This window comes from Juglans microcarpa x Juglans regia, chromosome 7S (assembly GCF_004785595.1).
Source record: "Juglans microcarpa x Juglans regia isolate MS1-56 chromosome 7S, Jm3101_v1.0, whole genome shotgun sequence".
Lineage (NCBI taxonomy): Eukaryota > Viridiplantae > Streptophyta > Magnoliopsida > Fagales > Juglandaceae > Juglans > Juglans microcarpa x Juglans regia.
In genome coordinates, this window is record NC_054607.1 from 11199180 (window position 1) to 11226724 (window position 27545).

Sequence of the window (27545 nt, forward strand, 5' to 3'; positions counted from 1 at the left end):
AAAGTGTTAGACCAAGAACATCAAGGGTTGGTTCTATTTAACCTAAACTTGGTATTTTGGCATTTTCCTACTTTAATGAGTTTCAATTTTCATGAAATGTGTAAATTGGTGTCTTGGCACGATTTTAGAACTAAGGATGTGAATTTTGATAGTTGATAAGTTCAGTTTATGCATGTTAGTATGTTAGAAGGTTGCATCATAAATTAAGTTCTTGGCCTATAAGTGAATCACCCTAAGCATGTTTCTCCTAGTTGTGTTTTGTTTTAAATTTTTCTGAGTTGATATTTTGATTTAGGACAAAACTTACATTGGAAATGTAATATTTGGTAAGTTTTGGAGTTCATATACAAAATCTTTATTTTAGGGGCAAAATTGTAACTTCCCATAAATATAAGGGTAACTTGCAATTTTAGCCATAAGTTAGTAAGTTTTATGTTTATAAGAGATTAGTGAGATATTCTAACCTTAGAAGTATCTCATTTCAATTCACGACTTTTTACACTTTGCTTTACGTATGCTAAATCACTCTCGGTATTATGAAGTATGTATGGTGGTAAGAAATCATTTCTATGTTTATAATACTTATTATAAATTGTATAACATGTCATGCCATGCTATTTATTACAATACATATTTATCTGTTACATGCCATGATATGTCATGTCATCTATCACATGTTCATTCTTTTACATGGCATGTCATGTCACATACATCGAGTATGTCATGAAAATATTTACAACTCATTTGGAGTCTTTTATTTTTATCACGACCCCAAGTGCTAGGATTGAGATTTACCCTAGTGGAACTCATTTGTCCATGCTGGACTATTTAAACTAGTTTGTGGAATCCCCTGGGTTGACAAAGCACCATCAACAATTTTCAAATCAGACCTAAGTAACTGGTTGTCGGAGCGAAGTCAGGCACCCAATGCTGATGGTGCCAACTGCACATTTATCAGTTTTAAGTTAGTTCAGTTATCATGACGTAGTCATAGTTGGCGCAGATGACTGTGATGTGATATGGTACCAACAAGAGCACACGACCATTAGGGAGTGGTGGAACATCTGTAGTTTCACTTTTAATCAACTATGTATATGTTGAACAAGGTCTCATGTTCATTTCTAGTTATGTTATGTTCAGTTAAGTCAAGTCATGTTATGTCCATCTGTAGTCACGTGATTTTCAAGTCAAGTACATGTCATGCTATTTTCCAAGTCATGTCATGCATATTCAAGTTCATGTCATGATGCATGTATGTCAATTTATTGTCACGCATGCATAAGTTTACTGTTGGTAGCTTACTTGGTAGTCCTAGCAAATCTTACTTGGTAGTCCCATTCCTTCGAAATGGTAGACGATGTGCCAGAATCTGGAGAACCCACGCATGACAGACTGGACGAGGTCAAATAGACCACAACTCGACGAGGAGTTATAATAGCATCATTTCTCCACTTTTTGGATGTGATTTTAAATATCTTAGCAGAGCTAAGTAAGTGGCTTAGCGTTTTAGTGCAATAGTTTTTATTTCAAGTTTGTATTTATGGAGCACTGTCTTCGGTACTTATTTTATTACAGACATGATGGACAAGTATTGTTACATTTTGGATATTTGTTTATTATAAAAATATAAAGCATGTTTATGTATTTGGGATCTAGTACTTCTGGTATATTGTTAAAAAAAATTATCTGCTGCGAATATTGCATATTGTTATATACATGCTAGGTGCATTGTATCTTTAAATGTCATGAACGGGGTATGTAATCTTATGTTGCATGTCCTGACGCTTTCAACTTTCACCAAATCCGAAATGGAGCATGCAGGTGTCACATGGTAGTATCAGAGCAATAAGTCTCTAGGTAAACCCAAATGTCCCAAAGAATTGTATCATAATTTATGATTAAAATCTTAGTCTTTTTTTAGGCTTGAATTTTTGAAGTATTAGGTCAAGCACATGAATCTGATACACGTAAACATGTATTTCAAGAAGTAACACATGGTGTGAGGAAGCGTTTCTAGAAGCCTGGGTGGAGATGATAAACGGGAGGAATAGAATCCTCAAATGGACGAAGGACAAGGAATGACTGAGGCCATTCGTCTACTGATGGACGTACTCAGACAACAATAACAACAACAACAACAACGGCCAGTGCGCGAGCACAAGCAAGAAGTTAGGGATGTCCCTACAAGAAGTTCCTAGTGAACTATTAACTGAACTTTTTGGGCAAATGAAGGGCCCATGAGGGTCGATAAATGGATGATTCATATCGATTGGACATTCAAGATTTGTGGATGCACTGAAGATCAAAGGGTGTTGTATGCTAGATATCTACTACAAGAAGAAGCCGACATATGGTGGGATACAAGAAGGCAACTTCTGGCAAAGGAGTTGGGAACCCAAGTTACCTTAACTTGGGTAAGATTCCGGGAAGAATTCCACAACAAATTCTTTCTAGAGTCGGTGAAGCAGTAGAAGGTGTTGGAGTTTGCCTCTCTGGTATAAGGTAGTATTGTAACGTACGTTCTTGTGGTGGGACTTTTACAAAATGATTTTAGAAAAGACAACGGGAAATACCGTTCGATTTAAAACTTTTTACTTCCATACCCAAGGTGCAAGACTCTACGTTATAAAAAAAAAATTGTGCTTTTAGAATAAAAGAGGTTTACAGCGGAAAACATTAATCTTACAATGAAAATGCCTCTCATACATTTAAAATCTCATGCCTAGACATCCGTGCTCTTCCCCATGGGCCGTGTCCGTCTTAACGCATGCAGTTCATTCAGTCCCTATGGGGAGAGGGGCATGCATAAAAACTAAAATGAGTCAATGACTCGTAAGCATTATTTCATACAGTTAAAATATAACAACATAAGTTTTCATTCATGCATTCACCATTCAAACATACTATATGTACATGTCTTTTGAAAACATCATTGGACGAGATTTTTCTTTTAAAATGAGATTTCTTTTCATAAAACGTTTCTCTCGTTAGTGCTTTCATTTCTTAAAAAATTCGTGCATTCATGCATTCATACATACTTTCTTATCACTTTCATTGGTTGGTACACACTGTTACGCCTAGTGTGTTGGGGTTAGTGGTCTTCCTTTGGACCCGGACTCCGCCCGTGGCCACGGGTTGAGAATCCCTTTCTAGTAAGGGGGAAGCAGTGGGTGCACTACTAGTACTACTTACCCGGCATTGCAATTTGCCCATTCATTGGTACCCTTTCCATTCATTCATATAGCCGTTACATATTTTCATACATTAAACGTTCAATCCATTCTTTCAGTTCAGTCATTTCAGTCCTTTTAGTTCAGTGCTTTTCATTTAACAGTTTGTTCATGGAAAACGTCATTTGAAAGTATTAGTTTAAACATCATCTTTTCATGGCATCATTTAAAGCGTCAGTTAAAGCATCAGTTTAAAGCTCGAGGCACAGGCCTCGACATTTCTTTTATTTGAAAATACAGACAATAGATACAGTATCCTATTATGATAACGTTATATTGTTCATCAAGTTTTAATTTTTTCCTTTTTTTAAAAATAATTAATTGATAAAGTTCAGGGTAACATTTTAGCTAAAAATTAATTAATAGTGCAACCAGACATAAAGTTCATCATAGTGTAGATAAAAAATGTGTACATGGGATTTATACAAAAGGTGCAAAATTGACGTATAGAAAAAGAGATAATATATATATATATATATAAGCAATTTAATAACTTTAGTAAGAGAAATACTTTAGCCACAAAAAAATCCCATAAAAATAAACCACAAACTAACTTGACATGATGTGGTACATTAGATTATAAATCTACTTTTATTATAAAATAGATTTAACGTATCATATGAAATCATATCAATTTATGAGTTTACTTTTGTGAAATCTCTTTGTAACTATAATACTTCTTCTTTCATAATAGAGTGGGAGTATTATGCCATCCACATAGAAGAACAAAGGTTGTTTATAGATTTTGATCAAGCTAGTTAGTCATTGTGAAGGTGCTGAAGGTTGTATAGTTTTTTTTCTCTATTGCAAGAAACCTTTAGAATTTAAGGAAGATTCTATGCTAGTCATAAGTTTTGTGTAATTTCTAGGAAAGACTGCAATTTACCTCCCTATTTGAGTGGTTTGGAGTGAAAGAAATGAATTTATTTTTCTTATCTAGGAATTATCCACATAATAAATACATTGTTGGACAGCTTTATACATTACTCATTGCTGGACTGTGAGCCATCCATTGCTCATTGTTGGACAGTTTAATACGTTGCTAATGTTAAGTTGGTATTGAAGTTGTCTGATTTCTTAACAATTATAAATAATGTATTGGGCAGTTTGGATTTTCTTTCGATCTATTTATGTTTGTCATGTACACATTGTGTATAGTTTAACTTCTGCATAATTATATTCTCAACCTTTTTTTCTTTTTTGTTAAAGAGGACGGTAGCCCAAATTTTATTGATAGCCTTCACTTATAGTGGAGGAAAACCGTAGTTACAACCAAGGACCTGGGAGTTACAAATATTCAAAAGACCAAAACCCAGGCCTAAAAAAACCTAGACACCAAGCCAACGACAAATACCTAGGGATTACAGATATTCAAACAAGAAAAAAAAAATAATCCAACCAAAAGACCAAAACCCAGGTGTAAAAAAGGCCATGAACCAACCAAAACACTATACCATATACCCAAAATAATCCAACCAAAAAAAATTCCAAATATCTATTAAAACATGTGAGGCAAAACAAAACAGACCTGGTTAGAGAATAAAATAGTCCTAAGTAGATCAAATAATAGGGAGACCTAGTCTTTCTATACGCAAAGAGCCCCTCAGGCGAGACGAAATATCCATAAAAGACCACCATAGGCAGTTGTTTCCCTCCACTCCCATCCTTGCCAGGAAATCTACCGAAGCATTCCCCTTTTTAAGGATATGAAATACTCGGACCGAGACCCGCTTGATAATATCCATGACTTCATCCCAGTAGTCCTCTAGGTACCAGTTATCACATCTCTGTTCCTTAACCCACTTGACCACCAACAAAGAATCTAACTCCACATCAAGATGCTCAACACCCATATTTTTTACAATACGGAGACCATGTAATAGACCCATCAGTTCAACATAATTATTAGTGCCTATGCCAATAGTAGCCGAGAAAGCCATAATTAATTTACCCTCTGAATCTCACAACACACCTCTAGCACTTGCCAAGCCAGGATTCCCTCTCGAGGCCCCATCAACATTGAGCTTCAATCTACCATTTTGAGGTCGCTGCCAACAAACTAAGCAAGAAATAGGCCTTTTTTGAGCTGGACAAGAATATTAAACTCTCTCAGAAGAGCTTCATCCCGTGGAGTAAACAATTTTGTAGCCTTTAAATTTTCCCCAATTCTCGTCATCCAAACTTTCACTTGCATCCAAACCGACTCCAACGATTGAACACGACTCCCTTCCATCCTAGCCCGACAACACCTAAGCCACAAATGCCAGGTAATAATATAGGGCAATATGCCTAGAATTTGCCCCATTTGAAAATCTCTTGACCCTCTAATTAACCAACCATCAACATTGTGTTTCCACATAGAGTCTGAAATTCTGCCTAACCCAACCTGAGTTGCAGCATATTGCCACACTTTACGAGAAATTTCTCCAGTTGCAAGAACATGATTTAAGTCCTCATACCTACCATTCAAACAACAATTACATTTAAAAACAACCAGAATGCCAACAAACTTCAATTTATCATCAACACTTAGAGAGTTGTTAAAAGCCTTCCACATGGTGACCAAAATATTTTTAGGAACATAAGGGTGCCAAACCCACTCAGACCCACAGATTTTGGGAGCTTGAACTCTAATACATTGCCATGCACTCTTAGTAGAGAATTTCCCATTCGTACTCTCCTTCCATACAAGCACATTTGCACCATCCCAAGACTTACTCAAGACCTTCATGACCTCTACAGCTTTTCACCACCAAGAAGACTAAATAATAGATCTACATCCTACCCATTCTCCACCCCACACTCCTTCACTAGTAATTTAGGATTTCCTACAACAAGAAAAGTATCTCCTAGGGGGCCATCAACCACCCAATTATCTAACCAAAATGCCACATTTCCCTCTCTAACTCTCCATTTTGAGAACTTCAAGATATCCGGGATACATTAGTGGACCATCCTCCAAAACTGAGAACCTTTCCAATGAGCCAAGAGTGAAATATGGTGATTTTTGACATATTTGGCATGGAAAAATCTAGTCCATAGAGAGTCTTCAGTAATAACCTTCCAAGCAGATTTCATAAATAAGGACTTTTTTATATCTTGAAAGCTTCTGAGTCCTAACCCCCCTTCAACCGTAGGCAGACAAAGCTTGTCCCAAGACCTCCAATGTTTCTTAAGCTTCCCATCCTTCACACCCCAAAATAAATTACTAAGACTCCTATTAATACTCTTCATTACCGAAAGAGACACATTGACAATCGAAAGCAAGTAAATAGGAAGACTCATAAGAACATGCTTCAACAAAAGAACCCGCTCACCATTAGATAACATAGCATTTTTCCAACCCTCAATCCTTCCTTTAATTTTCCCCATAATTCCTTCAAGATGGACGACTTTCAGATGACCCAAAATAATAGGCACTCCCATATACTTAAACGGCAAAAACCCTTCTGCAAACCCCAAAAAACCAATCAAGGCTCGACGTCTAGCCATCCCAATATGCTTAGAGAACGTTATGGAAGATTTAGCCTTACTAACCTATTGACCCGACCATCTCTCATAGGTAGAAAGCATATCTGAAATAGCCTGGACTAAGCCTTTACTCCCATTGGCAAAAATTGCAATATCATCAGCGTATAACAAATAAGAAATGATAGGGGTAGAACGAGGTTGAGAAAACATACCAATTTTCTTCAGGTGAAATTGGTTCTTTATTAGTCTTGAAAGAACTTCTTCAACAATAATAAATAGGTCAGGTGAGATGGGATCACCTTGTCTCAAACCATGACCACCTTGAAAGAAGCCTTTAGGAACCCCATTCATAACCACATAATACGAAGGTAAAGCAATACACTTCTTGATTAATCCACAAAACTGCAAAGAGAAACCAAAAGAGGCCAGGAGACGAAACTTATGGGTCTAAATTTGTCAAAGCTATTCGGAACCTCAACTTTTGGAATAAGGACCAAATAAGAGGTTGAGAAGGAATGAGGTAGGTTGGTGCTCAAGAAAAAGGACTGCACATCCTGGACTAAGTCCTTACTAATAATGTGCCAGCATGATTGATAAAATTCGAAACCAAATCCGTTAGGCCCTGGGCTGCTATCCACTGGAATTGAGAAAACAACATTCTTAACATTTTGGAATGATGGAAGCTAGACCAATCTCTCATTGTCCTCCTCCAAAATAACCTACAACACTAGATTAGATAAATCTGGATCTTCTTCCACCTAATTGTGAGCTAGGAAATTACTAAAAAATTCCAAAGCCCCGTCATATACTTCTTTCGGACTTTTTAACTATCTACCATCATGAAGTTTCATCTCACTAACCTTAGGTTTTTTCTTAGAGTTAAAAGCCCGAAAGAATTGAGCCAAGGCTTCTCCTTTATTTAACCAAGACTGCTTTGCTTGCTGACGGAGGCACATCTCTTCTCAGTTCCTCCATACATCCAATTCGGCCTTGGCCACTAAATAATCTTGCTTATCTTCTTCATTATACTCATCCTGTAAGTTCTCCTCTAACCTCGTCACCTGATCTTCTAAATAGGTAATATTGTGGCCTGTATTACCAAAAACCTCCCAATTCCATACTTAAGAATATTTTTCAGATTTTTGAGCTTCCTGGCCAACCTCGGCATACCATAATCACTGATCCCGTCTTCCCATGCCTTAGCAACACAATCCATAAAAGACTCATGTGTCATCCACATTTGTTGGAATTTAAAGGCCGAGAAACCATACGATAGGAACTCAAGTTCCAAGCTAATCAAAACAAGGGCATGGTTTGAAGTTGTGCGAGGTAAATACTTCATATACCCCGCAGGGAACCTCGTGATAAAATCTGCACTAATTAAACATCGATCCAACCGGGCCCAACTCCTCGCCATCCCTTCCTGACCATTATACCACAAAAATTGATTCCCCTCAAACCGTAAATCAGTCAAACCAGCTGCATCAATAAAGCCATTGAACTCTTCCGTCACTGAAAAAGGACGAGGACATCCTCCTCTTCTCTTAGAGTCATTCCTCATGATATTAAAATCACCCACGACAACCCAAGGCATGGAGGCAACTACACTTGACGACAAAGAATTCCACAAGTCCCTGCGTTCAATTTGCCTACACTTAGCATACACAAAAGAGATGCAGAAACATTTGTTATGAGTTGTCATGGTCATTGTAATAAACTGGTTCGAGGCCTCCACCACTGAGACTTGCAGCCCTGGAGCCCACAAGATCCATAATTTACCACCAAAATCTTCATTCGAAAAACAACCTGTCATATTCAATCTTTGTTGTAATCACTTAGTTGACTATCAGGCAAAAAAGGTTCCCCCACAACAATAATCTCCAGAGTATATTTCCTAACCAACCTTCCCAACCTTTTCTTGGAGGTACCAACACCCCTAAGATTCCAAAATACAATGGGATGCTTCATAAATTGAGTTTTTCAAGCTTGCTTCTAGCCCGAATGGAGCTTCTTGCCTACTTACCTCCATTATTAACCACTATATCCTTCAAGTCCAAGAAATGGGCTTTACCTTTCCCCAAATTCTCCAAAGCCTCCTCCACCTCAGAATCCAAGTGTATCCTCATCATAGTATCACCAGGGTCTTCTTCTTCGTCTTCAACCTACTCGACAACTACCATCTCCCCCTCTTCAGCCTCCTCGTCTTCAAAATCCTCATGAACTCAAGGACTCTCCATGATAGCAACCCCATCTTGGCCCTTCTCCCTCCCCACCTTATCCCCTTGCTCACAAATCATATGCTCTTCAATAGTAACTTCCCCTTCTTGAACATCATAGTCCCCTGCTTGTACTGCCTGAACAACATCACTAGAATTTTTTTCCCCAGCATCTTGTGCCATCTCAACAGGGTCCTTTGGTATAGCCTTAACATTCTGGGTCCCAATGATCTGAACACTAGGCTCGGCACCATGATGAAGCCCCTAATCAGGAACTACTTGTTTATCCTTTCGGGTCCACACTTTTTTCACCTTTCCTCCCTCTATCTGTGCCTTTTCCTCTGTCTTATCTTCCCATTTGCAGAACTTTATATTATGGCCTTGCTTGTAGCAATGATTACAGTAGGCCGGGAATGTTTCATAAACCATTTCCTAAAGCCTACTTGAAGCTAGGTGGGGCATCCCAATCCAGAAAGACTCCAACGGTGGCTTAGAGGCATCCATCTTGACGCAGACACGAGTACCATTCGTTCAGGTAGCACATCTAGTGCTATTGTCCAGTCGAATAAACTAGCCAATCGGCAGGGTAATATTCCGCAAAAAAGATTCGTGGTAAAAATTAGGGGAAGCCCCGAAAGAACAATCCAAACCGACACCATGGGTGGCTCACGATCTTCATCATAATTAGGACTCCATTGAAAAACACGATATGGCTCTCCTTCTACCTCACAATTTTCTCTCAAAAAAGCCTTAATGAAATCTGAATTATTAGAGAATCTAATAAAAACAAAGTGAGTTTTGAGCATACCTGAAATCATTGGTTGTACCTCTAGACCCCACTTCCTCCAAATGAATGCTCTAATGTTGTTCAGCAATGGTCTCTGTCGAAGGAACTTCATGATCAGCTAGAACCGAAAAGGGATGGCAGATCTATCAACCTCTTCCTTCGTGAAGGCTACATACGGGACCCCTTCATGAAATTTCAGAGGGTGCAGTGGGACCTCCACCTCAGGAAAAGGCTGGGGAGTTTCTGCCTCCACGTCGGCGAACATCCGCTACCGCCCTGGAGGAGCCGAGGCTTTAGTGGCCCCGATGGCGGCCATCTCACTTGCAACTAAAAAGGTCGAGTGGATGGTCAAAACAGAGAAAGGGAGAGAATGAAAGGTCTTGGGCTGGGCAGGGAGGAGTTGAGGGAGAGGAGGTGGTGGTCGTGGTGAGGCTGTAAGGTGAGTGATAGAGGGGTGGGCAGGAGGCAGGCGGGTTTGGGTGGAGGCCCGTGAGAGAAAGCTAACTGGATCGAGAGGGAAGTAATCTGCCATCAAGGGAAGTTGTCGGGGATCTGGGGGGATCAGAGGGAGCCGGCGAAACTGTCAGTGCCGTCGACGAAGAGCGGCGGAGGCTTGGGAGCGGGATGCGACGACGGGGAGGAGAAACCAAGAGGGAGGGGCTTCGTTATGTGGGAGGAAGGGAGGCAGAAAGAGGCGTCGAGGGGTGGTCGCCGGTGAGGTGGTGGTGTCGCGGTGCTATAGTGTTGGTCGGTGGCTGGGCTATGGCCAAAGGTGGGGGCTCGATACTATTTCTAGGGTTTCATGACTCGCGACTTTCAAAAATTTTCAAAACCAAGAAGAAACAATTCTCATTACAAAGTAGGTGCCGAAAATTAGCTTCCGTGTTAGCAATTTAGTGTAGACTGCTTTTGACTCTTGAAAAATTCTTGCTCATTGCCAATGATCTTAAGTAGAAAAGAGACTATATTCTACTAGATACAACCCTACATTATTGTGTGTGTAAGAGACTAGATAAATGCAATTTGTTCAATTTGTTTCCATTGTATGCAATTTGTCTTCTATGAATAAATTGTGCACATGGTTTGCAACTTTTGTGATATCTACTATTCTGCAACACAAAGGATTTTACTGAATTCACTATTCAACCAATCTTTTGGCCCTCATCTACTATTAAGGTTTGTGAGAAGAATTATGCCTACCCCTCATATATTGCCACTACATTGTTCTAGTCTATCATTGATTCTTGTTAATATTCGCTTTCATAAGTGGGAGAAGTGCAAGAAATAAACTTATGGTCACTATATTTTTTTGGAGTCATTCAAGTGGATTTCTAAAGTACATATTAGTCATTGTGAAGGTGCTGAAAGCAAATGATTTGAGAATATGTGTATAGTGTTATTTTTTCTGTCTTCGTTTCTAAAGCAAATGATTTGAGAATATGTTATTTTCTTTGATGATGTTGGCCCAAGGCCAAGGCCTTTTAAAAAAAATTGTGTGTGTTTCAGTTTCGGAAGACCCCAGGACGTCGACCTTTTTGGTAAGTTTTCTTTTCCTTTCAATTCAATTTCTCCTCCCATTTTGAGTTTTCCCTCTTCCTCAACGATTTTCTTCCTAGCTTTCTATCTGCTAGAAATCTCTTCATCCCACTCACCCCCATGTTTCGTCAGTTTACCTTCTCCTTACATCAAGATTTTTCCCTCTTAATGGATCGGGCTACTCTCAAACTCTCCTCCTCTATGATTTTCTTCACCATTGTTTGGGTTGTAGAATTTGTGACCTCCCAAATAATTTTTCGTTACCATCAACTTGTTCCACACGATGAGCCTCTTTTTCTCTCCCTCCCAATTCCTTTGTTTTCCTATTCTTAGCTCTTCGACATTTTCATGAATTTTCCCTTGGGCATATGTATAGTCTACTCGTGGGTCTCAAGATTCTAGTATTGTTGTCGAGCCTCGCATCAAAAATGCTAGATTGGTAAAAATCTCTTCTCCCACTGTCCGACATCAATCCAATTATTTTTATTTTACCTTCTATTTATTTTTTCACGTACACCCTCTTTGTTTTAGTTCACTGTGCACACAGTCAAACCACTTAATCCCTCATTGTGCAGATCACTACCACTTTCACTAGATTTCAGTGAGTCTTGGGTTTAGAATTCTGTGGGTTGCTTTGAATCGGGTTGTGCAAAGCCATTTGTGACTTTTTTAGGTAATGCGCTTCCAAAGCATTTTGATAGTGATGTTCATTAACTGCATGTGTAAATCACAAGTAACACTGTAGCGTTGTGTCACAGGGCATTAACATAACCTTTAGGCATCGTCCGCTCGCTTTCATTTTCATCGTACTAAACTCGTGAATTTAGGTAAGTTAATCTATAGAAATAATATATTCTTTTATATATATACACACTTGATATTATGATCTGTATTTTAGTTTTTATATAAAGACTTATATGTTTAGTTGTGTTGGATTGAAATGTGGATAATGTGGAATTGATGTAGTGGATGTGGGGATTTATAATTACATAGCTGGCTGGAAATAGCGGTGACCCTGGGTGGAGTGATATTTTTGTTAGTGTTGGTTGTCTTTGATTAAATGCACGTTGGTATGAGGAGAGTTGTTTGAGTTGGGTTTGGCTACTGCATGGAGATTTTAATGGCTGTATTGGGGTTTAAATGCTGATGGTTTGAAGAAGGGACTGTTTGGGTTTAATTTTACGATAGGCATTGAGTTAAAGAGGGGTTGTTTTGGATTATTACTAAATAAATAGTAGCTTACTGGATTGGTTTATTAAATGTTGGGTATAGTTTTGTTTAGGTAGTGTTTCTACTAGAGTTCCGACTCAAAGCGTAGATAATACACGAAAGTCAAGTAAGCGGGATTCATATACTAATTTTGCATAAAACAAATTAAATGAGGTTGACTTGGAAAATAAGCATGTTTGTTTTCGAAAACAAATCTAAAAACGACTTTAGATGTTTATTCTACATTTGCACAAATTCTATATAAGAGAAAGTATTTTATGTCATGACTTGTGTAGACATAAGCTAATTTTGTGCATTCTATTTCTGAACAATGCAAAATGAGTGAATATAAAAATCTAAAAATTTTTGCTATGAATAAATAAAGATGTTTCGGATTCTAATTATTTCGAACATGTGTAATGATCTGAAGCTATTCAGTATTTTGTTTTGATATGAGGTGTCATCTAAAACACTTGGCATGAAGTTCTAATTTTGTATCTGAATGTGATCTGATTCTGATGATATTTCGTTCTATTTCTGTTAAGGCCCAGCCACGGGTATACTGGTGGTTTATAACCGTACCATGGGGTGAAACATGGTATACAGCCCAGACACGGGTATAATGGTGGTTTATAACCCTACCACGGGGGTGAAACATGGAATACAGCCCAGCCACGAGTATAATAGCGGTTTATAACCCTACCACGGAGGTGAAACATGGTATACGGCCCAGCCACAGGTATAATAGTGGTTTATAACCCTACCACGGGGTGAAACATGGTATACGACCCAGCCACGGGTATAATAGTAGTTTATAACCCTACCATGAGGGTTAAACATGGTATTTGTTCCAATGTGATGCTATGAGATGATATGAATATAATGTTTCAGTTGGGATATGCCAAAGGATTTTCTTTTTGGGAATAAGTTTGTTTTTCTAAAAATTTCGCTCTGATATTTTGTACCGAGTTTTGTTTATGCATTTTGAAAGTCAATATGTTGTTTCTGCATTCTGAACATAAAATTTATGTTCTGCATACCGAACCTTATAAATGCTCATGTTTACATGCTAGTATATGCTCTCTACTTGCCGAGTTGTTAATAACTCACTCCTTAATTTTCATAATATTTTCAGATGACATTGATGGTTTAGCTGATGATCAATATTAGAGTTTGTGGACAAGATTAGTCGTGGATAGTTATTGGGTATCTCCTAGTACTAGTGCTGCTGGTGGATTTTATTTTTTTGTAGGTTGTTTTTAATATGTTTAGACGGATTATGGAGACTTATGTCAATTCTATTTTTATTCTAGTTTGTTAATTGAGACATGAAGAGAAGTTTATATCTTTCTTTGGGTTGTTGTAATGAGGATTTGGTATGTGAGAATGGTGGTTTATTAATTTGAAGTATTTACATTTGTTTTGGAGTTGTGGAAGTATATATTCATGGATTTGAAAATATATTAGTATTGTTGGAGTTGATTATCAGGCAACATGAGTTAACTCTCCGGACTCTCGGGGTGGGGGTGTTATAGTTAGTATCAGAGCCAGGTATGAGATTCTGCATACTATAAACATTTGAGATTTAGATTTGGCAGACATTAGGAAATGAATTCATAACTTTGAGGTTTCAGATTCTAAAGATGTATGTGAGTATTAAGCGATGTTAGGCTTAAATAGTTATCTGATATATATATTTGTGTTTATACGTATATTTTATTGATTGATTATATTTATTTAATATTTTCATCTTTATTTATTTTAGAACATTTCAATAGGTTTAAGCTTTTAGGATGGCGTCTCGTCGTCGTGTTCGAAGCCTTGAAGATTTGAATGAAAACAAGAATGATGGGGTTGCATGTTTGAACAATTTAATTGGACGCATCCCCCCACCTTTGATGGAAGAGGTGATACAAACGCAACAGAGGATTGGATTCAAGACATTGAAGAAATATTTAGTGTTTTTGGGTGTACCGATTAGCAGAAAGTACAATTCATAACTTTTAAACTAACTGGAGAAGCAAAGAGATGGTGGAATTCTAAAAAAGTCATCAGGGAAGCTGATGGGACTGGAGTGATTGTTTGGGCTCAGTTCAAGCATAATTTCTTTGACCGATTTTTCCCTAAAGCGGATAGGGAAGCTAGAATTCGGGAGTTCACCAATTTAATACAAGGGACCATGACTGTGCGCTAGTATGCTGTAAGGTTTGCAGAGTTATCACGCTTCGCCGCATACCTGATTCTACAGATTTATGAACGAGTGATGATTCTACAGATTCAGAATTTTTCAGAGTTAGTGCACAAGGCGATGCTAGTTGAGCAAAATATCAAGAGAGGTGCTAAATTAGAAGAACAGAGGAAGAGAGCTACTCCACAAGGATTCTCTAGTTTGGATCAAGGGCCATGGAAGAAGAGAAATGAGGGGAGCAGTTCAAATCAAAGACAGATTCAGGGAAATCATACAATTAACCCCTGTAAGTTCTGTAATCGCATACACATTGGGGAGTGCAGAAAGGAAGTGGGATCATGTTTCAAATGCGGTAAGGATGGGCACTTCATTAGAGAATGTCCATTGCTTGTGGAGAGCAACAGAAGGCCCAACCCACCTCAAAGCTTTAGGCCGAATAACCAGGGCAACAACGAGCAGAGGACTGTGCCGACACGGGTGTTTGCTTTGACGCCGGGAGAAGCTGAGGACAAGAATGATGTAATCACAGGTATAATCTTTATGACTTTTCTATTAAGCTTTTTATGTTAAAATTTAGGATTACTTATCTTGTTATTTCGATGGATTATATGGCGTAAACACAGGAATTATCCCCCTATTTCTCAATAAGGCTACAATTTTATTTGGTTCGAGGGCTACCCACTCTTTTATTTCAATGGATTATGTTAAGTTCTACCCCGTTGAAGCTGAAAAGATGGATTACAATTTGAGGGTCTCAACCCCAGTAGGTGATATAGAAACCTGCAACAAGATTTTGCTTAAGTGTCCAATAACTATTAGCGGGAGGGAAATGCCAGCTAACTTGATAGTCTTTCCTATGATTGGGTTTGATGTGATTTTGGGTATAGATTGGTTAGCTTCTAGTTATGCTAGTATTGACTGTTTTAAAAAGGAGGTGGTGCTCAAATTTCTGGAGGGAGAGGAACTTTGGTTTATGGGTTCCAGAGTGCGTACCCTTCCATCGGTTATTTCTGCTTTTTAGGTTGACAAGTTAATACGTGATGGGTGTTAAGGGTACTTGGCTTTCGTGGTGGATGAACCAAAGGAAGAATTGGAGTTTGAAGAGATTCCTATTGTGAGAGAATATCCAGAGGTTTTTCCTGAAGATTTGTCTGGATTGCCACCCAAAGGGGAAGTAGAGTTTGTCATTGAACTAGCCCCAGGCACGACAGCTCTTTCCAAAGCCCCTTATCAAATGGCACCTTCAGAGTTAGCCAAACTCAAAGAATAGTTGCAAGATTTATTAGACAAAGGTTTCATCTGGCCCAGTGTGTCACCTTGGGGAGCTCCAATTTTGTTTGTAAAAAAGAAGGATGGGAAAATGAGAATGTGTATAGACTACAGAGAACTAAACCGAGTGACCATAAAGAATAAATATCCGTTGCCCCACATAGAAGATTTGTTTGATCAATTGCAAGGTGCTCAGGTATTCTCCAAGATTGATCTCAAATCAGGATATCATCAATTGAAGATCAAGGCGGAGGATATGCCTAAGATAGCTTTCAGGACCAGGTATGGCCATTATAAATTCTTGATCATGCCTTTTGGCCTAACCAACGCCCCAACGGTATTTATGGATTTGATGAATCGGGTATTTCATGAATTCTTGGATAAATTTGTAGTGGTGTTTATTGATGACATATTAATTTACTCCAAGAACAAAGCTAAACATGAAGAGCATCTGAGACAAGTACTTGGGACACTCAGGAATAAGAAATTATTTGCTAAGTTGAAAAAGTGTGAGTTTTGGCTCGAGTCTATTTCATTTTTGGGACGTGTAGTCTCAAAGGATGGTATTTCTATAGACCCCGAGAAAGTTGAAGCAATAGTTAACTAGACTCAACCAACCAATGTACATGAAGTTAGGAGTTTCTTGGGTTTGGTTGGTTATTATCGTCGGTTTATAGACAATTTCTCAAAAATAGCGATTCTCCTTACTGCCCTTACCAGGAAGAATAATAAGTATGAATGGACTGAAAAATGTGCGGAAAGCTTCCAGTAATTGAAGAAGAGATTGGTGACAGCTCCAGTCCTAATAGTCCCTAGTGAAAGAGGAGGATTTATGGTTTACAGTGACACTTCACGATTAGGTTTGGGGTATGTATTGATGCAGCACCGGAAAGTAATAGCATACGCTTCTCGGCAATTGAAGACATATGGCAAAATTACCCCACACATGATTTGGAGTTAGCCGTTGTTGTCTTTGCACTTAAAATTTGGACGCAATATTTATATGGCGAAAGGTACAAAATCTACATGGATCACAAGAGCTTGAAGTACTTTTTCACTCAGAAAGAATTGAATATGAGGCAGAAGAGATGGCTTGAACTAGTCAAGAATTACAACTGCAACATTAACTACCATCCAGGTAAAGCTAATGTTGTAGCTGATGCACTTAGCAGGAAGCCAATGGGACCAGCAGTTGAAACTCTTACCACTCAGCACCACTTAATAATGGACTTGGAAAGAGCTGCTATTAAGGTTGTTACTGGTCACCAGTAGGCATCGGTAGCCAGTTTAATAGTTCAACTAGCTTTGATAGACATAATTAAGCTTGCCCAAAAAGAAGATTCTAAGTTAGCATGATTAATAGAAGAAGTAGAAAAAGGGAATAAATCTGAGCTTAACATTTCTGAAGATGGAATGCTAGGGTTCGGAATTAGGTTTTGTGTGCCGGACAATGATGAAATAAAAAGACTCATCCTTGAAGAAGCGCACCGCTCCCCTTACACAGTTCACTTGGGTAGTACAAAAATGTATAGGGGTTTGAAGGAGGCTTTTTGGTTGGATGACATGAAGAGGGAGATTGCACAATTTGTGGCACAGTGCCTAACTTGCCAATAGGTGAAAGTGGAACATCAGAGATCAGCAGGGTTATTGCAACCACTTCAGATCCCAAAATAGAAATGGGAGCATATTTCTATGGATTTTGTTACAGGCCTACCACAGACATTGACTGGACAGGATGCAATATGGGTGATAGTGGACCGTTTGATGAAGATCGCTCGCTTTGTACCTATTAAAGTTTCTTATAAGCTGGAGAAACGAATTGTGTGTACAGGAGATAGTGAGGTTGCATGGGGTACCCGTGTCCATTGTGTCGGATAGGGATCCTCGTTTCACTTCAAAATTTTGGTGAAGTTTACAGGAGGCCATGGACACTAAGTTAAATTTTAGCACTGCATTTCACCCGCGGACGGATGGTCAGTCGGAAAGGACCATTCAAATTTTGGAAGACATGTTGAGGGCGTGTATGCTAGATTTTAAGGGAACCTGGATACGACACTTGACTTTGGTTGAGTTTGCTTATAATAATAGTTACCAGGCTAGCATTGAGATGGCACCTTACGAAGCACTTTACGATAGGAAGTGTAAATCTCCTTTGTATTGGGACAAAGTGGGGGAAAGACAAATTTTGGGTCCTGAAATCATACAGAAGACAACAGAGAAGATAGAGACCATTCAAGCCAGAATGAGAGCAGCTTAGAGTCGACAGAAGAGCTATGCAGACAACCGTCGCCAATTAGAGTTTGAAGTTGGGAATAAGGTTTTCTTGAGGATTGCACCAATGAGAGGGGTCATGAGGTTTGAAAAGAAGGGCAAGTTGAGCCCTAGATATGTCGGGCCCTTTGAAATTCTTGATCGGATTGGCCCAGTGGCTTATAGAGTAGCCCTACCACCAGTACTCTCAGGGGTACACAATGTATTTCATGTATCTATGCTGTGGAAGTACTTACCCAACCCCACCCACGTTATTGACTATGAGCCTCTTCAACTTTAGGAAAATCTGACTTATACGGAAGAGCCAGTGCGGATTGTAGAGAGAAAAGACCAAGTACTACAAAATTGGACTATTCCATTAGTTAAAGTGGTTTGGAATAATCATGCTATCAATGAAGCCTCTTGGGAATTAGAAGATGAAATGTGAGTCAAGTACCCACAGTTGTTCGATGGAGATCTTGATAACTTGTGACAAATTTCCAGGAGAGAATTTTTTTATAAGAGGGGGAGAATGTCATACCCGGGGCCAAGGCCCAGGCCTTTTAAAAAAAAAATTGTGTGTGTTTCAGTTTCAAAAGACCCCAGGACGTCGACGGTTTTGGTAAGTTTTCTTTTCCTTTCAATTCAATTTCCCTTCCCATTTTGAGTTCTCCCTCTTCCGCGACGATTTTCTTCCCAGCTTTCTATCTTCCAGAAATCTCTTCATCCCACTCACCCCCACATTTCGTCAGTTTACCTTCTCCTTACATCAAGATTTTTCCCTCTCAACAGATCGGGCTACTCTCAAACTCTCATCCTCTACGATTTTCTTCACCATTGTTAGGGCTGCAGAATTCGTGACCTCCCAAATAATTTTTCGTTACCATCGACTTGTTCCACACGGTGAGCCTCTTTTTCTCTCCCTCCCAATTCCTTTGTTTTCCTATTCTTAGCTCTTTGACATTTTCATGAATTTTTCCTTGGGCATATGTATAGTCTGCTTGTGGATCTTAGGATTCTAGTGTTGTCGTCGAGCCTTGCATCGAAAGTGCTAGATTGGTAAAAATCTCTTCTCCCACTGTCCGACTTCAGTCAAATTATTTTTATTTTACCCTCTATTTATTTTTTTCACACCCTCTCTGTTTCAATTCATTGTGCACATGTGATACCCCGTATTTTGGTGTATTTTTAACTAAACGGGTTTTTTTATTAATTTAAATATTGGTTCTCTTATTTTAAATATATCGGATCTCTCGTTGCTTTATTTTTATGATTTTTAATTTGTGAAAATTATTTTGATATGATTTCTTAATATTAATTATTGTTTTGCATTTAAATTGCTCTTTATTTTAAATTAGTTTATTATTGGATTTAATTATTTTATTTTAATTTAATCATTATATTTAAATTATTTTATTTAAATTGCTGTTATGAAATTATTTTCGTTAGATCATTTTTATGATCCAAGATGTGAAAATTGATCCTCATTTCTTTCTCTCTTTTTTTCTTTTTTTCTTTTCCTCTTTTTCTTTTCTTCTTCTCTTCCTTTTCTCTTCATTTCTTTTTCTCCTCTCTTTTTTCCCTCGCACGACTTCTCCCTCTCTTCCCTATCCGTGCGCCGTCCTCCACAGCGTCGCCGTGCGCCACCCCTTTTCCGTCACCACCCCTCCCAACCGTCTCCCCACAGGCCGGCGACCTTGCCCTTCAGTTTTCAACCCATCTCGCGCCGCCGTGAGCCCCCATGCATGGCGACACCCTTTGAACTCGCACACCGCCATTGGCCACCTCCTCTTTACCACATCACCGGTGACCCTCCAACTACCTAACCCACCCATCCTCAGCCCCAATCCGCCACCGGTGAAGTTCATCCATCTCCATTTTCGATTTGAGCTTTCCGCCCCTACGCCTCCACCCACGGCCAACTACCACCACCATTACTTCACCAACATCCCTAAGACCTTCCCTAGTAATCTCAAGTCTTTGTTTATCCCCGTTCAAAAGTTGAATTTTTGAGACCCATGGCCTTAGTCCATTTTTCACTGTTACATTGTTGTGTCGCCGCTTCTAGCACTTCCATTATCCTTCGAAAATTATGTTATAGCACTGTAAGTATTTTTTCAAATAACTTTTGAGATTTAAATGTATTTTTACGCTAGCTCATATTTATTGTCAACTAGTTGGTTATGCCGGACTGAGTCCAATGAGTAAGGGGATCGGTTGGATTGGATGATAGAGTTGTTTGTGTGAGTAGTTTATGCTGGGATTTGTTGGCTGTTTCGGGTTTAAATATTAGTGTTTTGGGTTTGATGTGTTTATGGTAGATGTTAAGTTTCTATTGGATTAATAAATGGTCGTTTGGGTGGATAAATATAATTATTTAGACTATACAATGTGGCGATTTTGTAATTGTTAGGTGTTACAATTTGAGTTAATGTTGGTTGTTGGGCTTGTGTTACGGAGGGTCGTGTTGGGTTGCGACGATTGTGGGCTGTCATTGTCGTAACGAGTTATGAAAGTGAGCTGATTGGTTGGACATGAAGTGTTGGGTTAAGGTTTTGGAGGTTGTGTGAGTATGCTTATACCATGTATTGAAACCGAAGCAAAATGATGTCATGTGTGGGCTGAATAGAATCACAGAATCTAGTTAGTTTTATTGAATTCGCATTTATATGGAGTATTAACATGTTAGTGAATAATTTTCTGTTTAGGTCGTGACATTGATAGAGCTCAAGTTTAAGGCTCTAGTAACTCTTCGCAAGAGTCAAGTAAGCGGGGTTCATATGCTTGATTTGCATAAAAAGAAATTAACTGAGATTGGTTTGTAAAAATGTGCATTTTTTTTTATAAAAAAAAAATGTGAAAAACAACCTCAGTATATATTTTTGCATTCACTCATGAGATTTGTATGAAAGAGAAAAGAAATGTTTTTTACATGAATAGTGTAAACATGAGTAATATTTGACATGTTTCTGGAATATGCAAAAGAGCGAATATGATATCATTGAGATTTTTATACATGTGATATGAAATGATTTGGATCTTTTTTTTTATCAAATGGAGATGATATGAATATGTTTAGCACGTATTTTGATATGATATGGATATGAAAAAAAAAACCTTTGGCATACTTATCTGTTTTTATTCTGATTCTGAGTATGGTTCTAATATGATGATACTGGTTCACGTGATATGGTTGGTACCAACATGATATGATATGATATATAATATGAGTGCACCCACTTTGGAAACAAAGTGGTCTTTTATGTGTTCTTTTCTGTGTGCACACTCGGGGCTCCAAGATTGAAAAATAGAAAGTTTCACAATATGATACTGCCTGGTTTGGCCATCGGGGATAGCACAACCCTACCACGGAGGTTAAACATGGTATATAATATGATATGATACGAAATAATACGATAAAATGAAGATGTTCAGTTATGTTATGCCAAAGTATTTTTAAATATGAAAATGGTCTTTGAATATGAAAAGTGTTTTTATATATGAATAATTGATTTTTTTGAGAATGAAAAGTTTGAAAAGTCGCTCCGATTTTCTAAAAATACATTTCTGAGATCTGCATATGAAAATGAAATGTTTTGTTTATGCATACTGAACTTTCTAAAAAGGCTCATATTTATATACTAGTATATGTTCTCTGCTTACTGAGTTGTTGATAACTTACCCTTTATCTCCACAATATTTTTCAGATGATTTTGGGTATTTCAACTGGGGATCAAGATTTTGGAGCTTTCAGTGAGATGATTTAAGAGTTGTGGATGAAGTAAAGAAAGTTCTCGAGGAGTATTTGAGATTTTTATTAAGAAATTTTATTGTGTTATGATGACTGAAAAATTGGTTATATTGAGGAAATTAGCTTGAATTAAAATTTCTTTATGATATTGGAATTTGGAATCAATAATTATATTGTAGAATGTGAGTGTTAGTGATAGGAAGTAACTCTCCAACCCTTACAGGACCGGGGCATTACAGCACACACTCAGACCACTCAATCCCTCATTGTGCACATCACTACCTCTTTCACTAGATTTCAGTGAGTCTTGGGCTTAGAATTCTATGGGTTGCTTTGGATCAAGGTTGTGCAAAGCCATTTGTGACTTTTTAGGTACTGCCCTTCCGAAGCATTTTGATAGTGATGTTCATTAACTGCATGTGTAAATCACAAGTAACACTACAACGTTGTGTCACAGGGCATTAACATAACCTTCAGGCATCGTCCGCTCGCTTTCGTTTTCATTGTACTAAACTCGTGAATTTAGGTAAGTTAATCTATAGCAATAATATATTCTTTTATATATACACACTTGATATTATGATCTGTATTTTAGTTTTTATATGAAGACTTATATGTTTAGTTGTGTAGTGAGTGTGATATTTTTGGAATCACTTGGTTGGATTGAAATGTGGTTGGATTGAAATGTGGATAATATGGAATTGATGTGGTGAATGTGGGGATTTATAATTACATAGTTGGCTTGGAAATAGCGGTGGAGATTTTAGTGGCTCTATTGGAGTTTAAATGTTAATGGTTCGAAGAGGGGACTGTTTGGGTTTAATTTTATGATAGGCATTGAGTTAAAGAGGGGTTGTTTTGGATTATTACTAAATAAATAGTAGCTTACTGTATTGGTTTATTAAATGTTGGGTATATGTTTTGTTTACGTGGTGTTTCTACTAGAGTTCCGACTCAAAGCGTAGATCATACACGGAAGTCAGGTAAGCGGGGTTCATATACTAGTTTTGCATAAAAGAAATGAAATGAGGTTGACTTGAAAAATAAGCATGTTTGTTTTTGAAAAGAAATCTGAAATGACCTCAGATGTTTATTTTGTATATGCATAAATTCTATATAAGATAAAGTATTTTCTATCATGATTGGTGTAGACATGAGCTAATTTTGTGCATTTTATTTCTAAACTATGCAAAAAGAGCGAATATGAAAATCTAAAAGTTTTTGGTATGAATAAATGAAGATGTTTTGGATTCTGTTTATTTCAAACATGTGAAATGATATGAAACTATTCAGTATTTTGTTTTGATATGATGTGTCATCTGAAAACCTTGGCATGAAGTTCTGATTCTGTATCTGAATGTGATCTGATTCGATGATGTTCTGTTTTGTTTCTGTTAAGGCTCAGCCATGGGTATAATGGTAGTTTATAACTCTATCACGTAGGTGAAATATGGTATACGGCCCAGCCAAGGGTATAATGGTGGTTTATAACCCTACTACGGAGGTTAAACATGGTATTTATCCCGATGTGATGTTATGAGATGATATGAGATCATATGAATATAATGTTTCAGTTTGGATATGCCAAAGGATTTTCTTTTTCAGAACAAGTTTTTTTTTTTAAAAAAAATTTGCTCTGATGTTTTGTACCAAGTTTTGTTTATGCATTTTGAAAGTCAATATGTTGTTTCTGCATTCTGAACGTAAATGTTTTGTTCTGCATATCAAACCTTATAAATGGTCATGTTTACATGCTAGTATATGCTCTCTACTTGCTGAATTGTTGATAACTCACCCTTTAATCTTCATAATATTTTCATATGACATTGATGGATCAGCTGAGGGTCAGTATTAGAGTTTGTGGACAAGATTAGCCGTGGATAGGTATTGGGTATCTCGTGGTACTAGTGTTGTTGGTGGAATTTATATTTTTAGTAAGTTGTTTTCAATATGTTTAGACGAATTATGGAGACTTATGTCAATTCTATTTTTATTCTAGGTTTTTTAATTGAGACATGAAGAGAAGTTAATATCTTTATTTGGGTTGTTGTAATAAGGATTTGGTATGTGAGTATGGTGGTTTATTAATTTGAAGTATTTACGTTTGTTTTGGAGTTGTAGAAGTATATATTCATAGATTTGAAAATATATTAGTATTGTTGGAGTTGATTATTAAGCAACATGAGTTAACTCTCCGGACCCTCGAGGTCGGGGTGTTACAGATGACCATGTGCATAGTGTTGTATGTTTAAGTTTCTTGTTTTAGTTTCTTGTTGCTACATAACATTGCACCACTAATTATTATTTATATATATATATATATATATAGGTGCTTGAGTTCATACAATTTACAAGGGATTTGAATTGCAAAATATGAGAAAAATAAATTAGATAAGAAAAAAAATATTAAGCAATAATATTAAAATATTAAATTAATAATATTTTATTTTTATTTTAGCTAATAGATAGATAATCCAATGTGGGAATCTTTCTTGAATATTCCAAAGTAAAAGGCAAAACATGTGATTTTAGCCAGATTTTAGCTTTGCCGTTGCATATTCCAATGCTAAGCTTTAGCACTCTCATTGGAATAGCCAAAGCCAAACCCAAGTTTTAGCTAATATGACATGAATTTGCCTTTACCTATTTCATTCACATCCAATCCCTATATTGGATTATCTATTTATTGTTTATATAATAATAAAATAATATTAATTTAATATTTTTTTCAAAATTTTTAATTTATTTATTTTTATCATATTTTATCATTCTACTGATTATATGTTAATTAAAAATCTTATTCTAATTAAATTATTAGTTAAAAAATTATACTGTCAATTAATGCTAATAACCACAAACGTCTCGGCTAAACTTATAGCCCTCATCATCTTCTTGTACAAAAAAAAAAAAAAAAAACATTAGTCATCATTATAACTACATTATACAAAACTCATCATCACTCTTCCTAAATCAAGCATATCTTCTACTGTGAAAGACTTTTCGAAAAAAATTAGGAAGGGGCTGATCACGCCACAAAAGATAATTTTCTTTTGTCTAATTTAATTGAGATCTGATTTGATATATTTGTGATAGGAAAAGAGATAAGTGGTAAATTTTCACCAATTGGTATGCCACGCAGGCCAAGTCAAGAAACGGACTTCCTTATTTATCCTTCATAGTAATCTTAATGACAAGTAGTTTGAAGCCTTGAGAAAAGAAATCGGTATCAAACATTATTCAGCATATCTTCTACCAAAAAAACACTTCCCAAATCAAGTATATCTTATATAAAACAACTACAAAAAGTAAAGACAAGTATATCATCAAAAAAACAGCCCAAATCATTGTGCATTTACAATAAGCAGCCCAAAGAAGTGTACCATTATAGCATTAATTTAGTCACAATTTTATCAAATATCTTCTTTTGATCAGTAAAAAGATTTCTGTATTTCTATAATCTAAGATACCAAACTCATAGCTCAGCATCACTCATTTTTCCAGCATCTTTTTTCATTGTTTAAACATAACAAACTATGGTTTTAGATTAAATTAGAAGAAATATTTAGAAGAAATATCACCAATAGTGCACTCTCTTAAAGAGACAAACATCGAAATGATTCCAAGAAATCGAAACAAAATAACTACAGAGAACCTGTGTTATAGAAACAAATGAGAAAGCAAAATCGATCCCGATGTTTTCAACCATAAATACAACTACGGCAGACATTATCAGAACAGAGAAATCAAATGCATGAAAATTGAAGAACCTGTGGATTGCTTCAACGAAGAGAAAGACATGCATAATTGGTAAGTTTGACCAAGTCCATAAATGCAGTTCCTTTACGCTAAGAAAATGAACCCAATCTACGAACAAAAGCAGTACATGATATATATAACCCAACTGTCAAAAAAGCAGTACATATTTTATGAATCACAACCTGTACCTGAACTAGAAAAATGGGAGAGAACTTCAACCAGCTAGTTTTGAAAGAATGTGAATGAAACCCAGTTCAGTACATTGCTTCCTAGAGCTCCCAACTAAAAGCAAAAACCATGTACTAATTACCTTTCAATAACAGAACATAATAAATTCTCAAGCTCATTAGTAGAAACCTCTATCCCAACATGTTCTTATTTATGAGAACTATCACTATGCATCCTTAACGGCAAGGTAATGGTAAAAGCAATGGCCCGCACCCAATATCCATTTGTCTCAAATTATATGAAGCTCGAGAGAGAAATGCTTAGAGTGATGTCAAATGAGGTTTCTAACCAGCAAGATGGGGCTTTCTTTTTTAATACACTTCCTATTATCTATCAAATGCATAATCTATGAACAACTTTTCATGGTATTTGTAGTAAAAGAAAATTTACTACCGCACCAATCAATGGCTAATTTCTTCAAGCCATTGTTAGAACCATGATTATATTATGCATGCATTCCTAATCCAATATATACAATGCTTTCCATAGAAATGCATCCAGATAGACAACAAAACACATCCGAAGCAAGTGCTTAGGCCCACGGCTCGAGCGAGGGAAGCGGAGAACCCAAGAGCTAACACTGGTTCTCACATTTTTCACAAACAAAAACGCCCTAAATCCAAAAAAAAAAAAAAACTAGGAACAACTTCCAAACCCTAATCCGATTGAAACAAACAAATTCATAAGCCCTAAATTTTGTAACACCAAACTAGCTATCCAAATGCAAACACAGACCCAGAATCCTTCAAATGACCTCAAAAAGATATTCACAGATAGTAAGCCCCAAAATCCTCGGTCCCAAATGTTATGACCTCTTCTAGAGAAGGGTTTGGAAAAGGCAGGAAATGGAGGGAAACTCTAAATGTAGCATTTTTGAAGTATTTTCAGTTGTTGTCATCTAAGTATGGAGTTTGTTGTTTATGCTTATCATTATTTCTAATTCTTGTTGTCGAGTCATTGTAATATTTCCTTTAAGTAGTCGGTTATTTCTACTTTACACGTGTTGCAAGTTTATTAGATTAGTTAGTTATCCCTGCGTGGATATGAAGGGAAGCAAAGCACTAAGGAGGTATTGATGAAGATTCTGGAAGATTTTACTGAGAGAATGATGTAATGGAGGTTGGGTCCCTCAAAGAACCCATAGCAAAATACCAATGGCTCTATTGAGCTTTTTATCAAACATCCCTTGTGCATTCTCATGTACTCATTCACCCAGTAGTCATTTACATTCACTACATTCCTCATTACAAGCATTTCATATAACCATTTATGTGTTCTTATCTACTCTTTCAATGGGATTCATTACAATTGGTATCAGAGCCAACCCACGTCTAAGGCCATATTGTGATGGTTGCAATTGTGCGGCACGGGGGGTGATGCCAGCATAGCAGTGTTCGTCCAGGACTAGGAAAGACCTAGCGCACAGCCAGCTAGTGTGAGCATTGGGACCGCCATGGACGTCAGCTGCGGAGCATGGTGATTGTTACGCTCCCACATCGACTAAGTATGAGATTGGTTAGTGGTTTATAAGTCCTTAGGCACCCTTCCCTTGTAATCCAATTTTCAAGGCACCCTTCCCTTGTAAGCCGATTTTCAAGGGTGAGTTCTAACTAGAGCCAACGATTTTGCTATGGAGTTGAGTAATGAAGAACTT

At 37.3% G+C, this 27545-nt stretch overlaps 1 long non-coding RNA gene across 1 annotated transcript; it reads left to right on the plus strand.

The window, feature by feature from the left end:
* The first annotated feature begins 3079 nt into the window (after nucleotides 1-3079).
* LOC121241271 lies at nucleotides 3080-27203 on the plus strand. The gene is made up of 3 exons (XR_005935695.1): nucleotides 3080-3090; nucleotides 10114-10118; nucleotides 26760-27203. It is a non-coding gene; the product is annotated as an uncharacterized LOC121241271 (long non-coding RNA).
* The last annotated feature ends 342 nt before the right edge of the window (nucleotides 27204-27545 follow it).